At 51.8% G+C, this 5,275-nt stretch overlaps 1 protein-coding gene across 2 annotated transcripts in view; it reads left to right on the top strand.

Moving 5' to 3' along the window:
- The first annotated feature begins 1,246 nt into the window (after positions 1-1,246).
- The window catches only part of LOC144136629 (trypsin-1-like), a 53,095-nt gene continuing 49,066 nt past the window's right edge, over positions 1,247-5,275 (top strand). For both annotated transcript variants that reach the window (XM_077669129.1, XM_077669130.1), the window contains exon 1: positions 1,247-1,865. The gene's annotated coding sequence lies outside the window, so the exon portion shown is untranslated. The remainder of the gene's footprint in view (positions 1,866-5,275) is intronic.

The raw sequence follows: 5,275 nt of genomic DNA on the forward strand, positions 1-5,275 counted from the left end.
TTCGATAGGCGTATTCTAGTGCGACAGATCTGTGGAGGTGGTTTTTGTGGATATTCCAGTCAAATTTGAAAGCTCTGCTTGGATCCTATAATTTATAAATATTTTTTTTTTAAAATCGGTGCTCCCAGTAGCTCGCTGCCGATTAGGGTGACACATCGAGCCGTCGGTGCGGTATTTTGCGGTGAACCGGATTTTCTGGTGAATGGGGTCTTTAACTCTATCCCGTTATAAGTTCCAAGACCATTAAATACCCAGATTACAAAGTGACAGCATCAGCTTGCATGACTTCGGCAACTTCCGAGCGGGCGTTTCTTTTTTTTTTTTTGAGACGACATATTCAGCCAACACCGACCCCGTTTGCCGGGTTGGGATCTTCTCATAGAGCTATTCTCGTCCGAGAAATAAGAAATGAAAATGAAGTTTACCCTTACCCGGCAAAAGCGCTCCGCACAGTCCACTGATGTGCTAACAACACTGTCACGGTCGATTATCAAAACCAGGCCACGCGCTGGGCGCATAAAATCAAGTCGTCTTTACTCTACTACACAACTTACCCATAAGCGTTATGTAACGGGCAACCCTCACCTTTCCCGCCCCCTTCTACGAGACAAGGAACAGCAAGACCAAACCAGCGCCGCGTTCCGTTCCCTTTCTGGCAGTGGGCCGGTTCGCGGCCGTCGCTCCTAGCACCGGCCAGAGGAGAAAATAAGAACGCCGAACAATAGAATCTGGACGCGAAGATTAACGGCCGAGATGGAAATGGCCGGCCTTGCACGAGAGCAAGCGCATCCAGGAGGTGGCCTCTGGCAGCCGTTGTAATAAAACGATGGCCACGCACAGCTCAGCATGCCTGATAAAAAAGTAACGAAACAGCACCGGTTATATCGCGATGTGGAGGTGGGGGGGGGGGGGGGGGGTCAGCTCACGTCGTAACCTCGGCACCGCCATGATAGACTGGAATGAGCCGAGGCGCTAAAGCCGAGTAAACGTAACGCTGTGAGGGGAGAGGAGGAAGGGACAACGACGAGGAAGAGGGTGGCACGGCAGATGAGGGGAGGGGGGGGGGATGCACCTGGGCCGTCGAGGAGGGCAGCTCCTCTGGTTGCCGTCGGTTGACCTGGATTCGCGAAGTGGGAGGCTTCTCCCCCCCTCCCCGCCCCCCTCCTCACTTGACCCCCCTCTTCTTCCCCCACCGGCGCCGTGATGCGATCGGCGGCTCCACTACCACAACTCCGGTCGTCGCGCGGCGCGCCGGAGCGTCGTGTTGCAGCAGCGTCCTCCCGCGGCCAGCGCGAGCGCGTGCACTTGACCGAGTGACAGGAGGAGACCGGTGGCAGCACTAACCCAAATCCTGCCCGCGGCGGCGTAGTCTCCTCCGCCGGCGACGTGTTTTCAGTGGGGGGTGAAGATAGGTCGCTTGCGTCTACTCCACGCCTTCACGGGCTCCGCTCCTCCTTCATAGACGACGTCGTTTGCGGCGGCTGCTCCCCTTGTGAGTGGCGTGCGACGATCGTTTTTTGAAGTCGTGCCTCTGACATTCGCTGGCTGCCCTGCAGCGAAGAAGGGGATAGCGTTTTCTTTTGCTCATCACCGCCGGTCGAGGGACGAAGAAAGTGCCGCTTGTGTGTACTTGGCCGCCGCGGTGCAGACCGGCCGCTCGGTTTCTTCGGAGGCTGCTCTTGTGGGGGGGTCAACCACGTGTCCTGCACAGTGCGACTCGTTCTCCGGTGGCTGCGGCAGCCGGTGCTCTAGCCACCGTTGCCGCTATGGCTGGTGCGCTCCGGACGGCCTGATCCGTTGGTGTGACTGTGACCACGCTCTCACTGACTCTCTGCTCTTCATGCGTGCGAGGAGCCGCCGAAAAGGTGAGCCGACTTTGCGTTACTATGGATGTTTTGTATCGTGATTTGCCTATTGGTACAGGCTTCGTGCCAAGAAATAGACACGGGCTTCCCTTCTGACGTCTTTCCTCTCTATGGATATACCGTTATGAGAGACTTTCTCCGAGATGAAAGGCGTCAGCGCACCGGCATGTCCCAAGCCGAGAACTCCCGCATTATCAACCTGATGCCAAGGGTTGTACTGGTGGGATTGAGCCATAAGGGGTCTATGGGCGGGGAAGTCAGAGCTCTCGAGCATTTTGATCCAGCTGTGTTCGACAGTGGCTGTTGGAAGAAAGTACAGCACACCCATCTCTATCACTTCGCTCGTGTGGCCGGGGGGGGGGGGGGGGGGAGGGGGCTGTGAAAAGAGAAAGGAGCCTGGAATGATGATTAAAAAAACAGGAATGGACAGTACGAAAAACGAAACCTTATGTACAGACGTGAGCAGGCTTGTCTAGAACTCTCCGAGCTGCGACCTGCGGAGCAAATGACGCAAAATTGTATTGCTTAGCGGTTTTCACAGCTAATCCTTGTGCTCAAGCGCTGCCGCATAGATATATACAAGGAAGATAGAAGTAGAAGCGCAGTGCCCGCAATAAAGCAACTACGATAAGGTTTCACTTTATTTGTCCCGTCGTACACCGCTTCAGAGCTCTACAAAAGGGTATTAACCTCTGTACACAAACCCAAACTGCCAGAATCTCCAGCCCTGCCCCAGGGCGGAGGAACGACGGCTGCACTGCAGCCTCTCCCATGATTGCACCCACTCTCGGGACCAACTGGTCCACGACACTGCGGGCCCGTATCGCCAGCTCCGTGTCCCATAGGTCCCTTAACGACCCAAGCCCATTTGAACAGCTGCTTTAACTCGGGCAGTTCTCTGTTATGGCGTACCTCGACGCTGATTCCTGTAAATGTGAGGTGAAGAGATGCCAAGTATAGGAGGTATTCACTGAGGCCGCGCTACCAGACGGCGCGAGCGTCGCCGCGGCAAACGCGCCATGTTTGCGGTCGTTTCACGTAAGCTCGCGCAGTGTCACGGTACGCCGTGAGGTATCCGGCCTGAATTGTTAGTGAACCGTAACATCTTTGCACGTTGTTAAATGCGACAACGTTCACTTTTCTTTGTGGAACGCTTATTGTGCATCAAGTTTGCAGCAGAATTCTGTGCCGTAATTTAACCGAGCTGCGTGCCGCAACTCGGCAGCAAAACTGGCCGGCTGCATTGCACGCAAGAATGTACACGACTTGCTGCTTTTAATATCAGTTCATAACTGTCAGCTACTCATGCAGGACATATGGTGGATAACACAGCACATGATTGATTACCCATATTCCTAACGGACGCTGCAGAAAATCATATTTCCAGCGGCTGTAGTCCGCGAACTGCCGAAGCCTCATTGTTTCAGCAAAAACGCATATTGCGTCATAGCTGCTTTATTTACGCGATAAAATGGTCGAGCAAATACTGCCATGCACTCGCAGCACGAATGGCTGACATAACAATAATGTTTTGCAGGTTTTATTGCATAAACGTAGCGTTGCTTCCAGTGCACAAGACCTGGAATCTGTAAGCCGGTTCGCAGCAACGCGATGTGCAGCGATTCCGCTACATTCAGTAGTAACACGTCACTTTCAGAAGACAGAGATGACAAGTTAAGCTAGCTAAACAAACAGACACGTTTAACTACTCACCTAGGTGAAAAACGGCACTTCGGCCGTCGGCACCCTCAGCACGCATGTGGGGCCCGGGTCGACCGCTTGTCAAGCAATTGCACACTCTCATAGATTTGCATGCTTTAATTCCTCGACCTGTCGGCAAAATTACGCCGTGCACAAGGCAGACCTTAATATGGGTGAATTCAACGCACGGCAGCCGTCTTGTAGTACGTCGCACACCACGCCGGCACCTGCACATTCCTACGCGTCGACGTTTTCACAAAGTGTAACATTTTCAGCGTGCCCGCTCTTTTCTGCTTCGCGCAGTTCACGGCGTATCCACTCAGTCACACGGTGTTACCGGTCGGACAGAAAGGATTTGCGGCGAGACGCTAAATACACTCACATTTCACACGTCACAAGCGAGGTAAATGCTGCGGCTGCCGCGCGCGCGACCAACATGGCGAATGCCGCGCCGGCCACTAGCGCCCCTTGCGGATGACGTCACGTGAATACCTCCTATAGGTGAGCATTACGACGCGTACTACTTTCGTTATGCGCACTCTGCGCAGGAAAGCGACTGAATTCCTAGTTACACCACGGGCTAAGCACTGTTTCGGCACTTTTGGTTTCTGATGTCAACGCAACGCCATCGCTTGGCCATGTGGTATTAAGGTATATTGTCCGCAGCGAGTCGAAAGCGATGCCTTTACTACGAACTAGGACAGAGCTGTGACAAACATTCGAGCGGACAAGTTCCTCGTGCTTTCAAGCATCTTTTTTTTTTGGCCCTCGAAGTGACATTCGCGCGAACAATGTCGACAGTGAGGATTGTGTCCCAATGTTACACCCTTGCGATCCGGAACTTGTCGAACTTTGGTGCATAATTCAACTTATAAGTACCTTGTCTCGTGCTAACGTCAGTCTCATTCGCCCTCTGTACTTTCCAATGCGCAACAGCACTCCCTTATAAGCTGAAGGGTTTATGATGTAAGACTCATCATGAATGAATCTCTTGTCCATTGTTATATTCAGCGTTTGGTCACCAATCTTTGGCTCTCTCTCTCGGTCACCGAATTCGCGTTGCCGGCGCGCAATGCTCGAAGGAATTGCAATGCTATAAGATCGGCGTATAAGTTTTTCCGATACTTGAGGCAGCGATTTATTAGTATGCCTAAAGCTTAAAGCATGAATCCAGCGTCGTGACGGCAAGAAAACTAAGTTTAGCTGGAATGATGGCTCTCTGCAACGCTGATCTCAAAACTGGGGGACCTGCGATTCATACGACTGAAGCATTCAGATATTCTGGCTGAAGACCTAATGAAAGTCAGTGCATTATAAAAGCGCTAAGAATATATTTGGTGCGTTTAAACGGCGATTGAAAACAATTTGTGAAGAACACATAAAATGCATATCAGCTCGTTGCAACAAAAGAACACTTCTGGGTAAAAACAAGAAAAAGTGGAAATTAATGTTTCCCTGTATTGAATCTTTTTGCTGCAAGCGGACCTTCCGCTATGAAAATTTCAGCATCAGCACGCCATGTCAGGACCAACAAAATGCGCCCAGGAAAACACCGGAACCTGCTGTTGAAACTAAAGCGTGCATTTTAGCTCCTCTTTCTACGACTAGGTAGTACTACATTTAATTTCAATGCACCACCAGCGTCAACCCAACATGCAAACATAAAAACGTTACCGCCGAAAACAAAAATATTAGTTGCTGAAGAATAA

Source organism: Amblyomma americanum, chromosome 6 (assembly GCF_052857255.1).
Source record: "Amblyomma americanum isolate KBUSLIRL-KWMA chromosome 6, ASM5285725v1, whole genome shotgun sequence".
Lineage (NCBI taxonomy): Eukaryota > Metazoa > Arthropoda > Arachnida > Ixodida > Ixodidae > Amblyomma > Amblyomma americanum.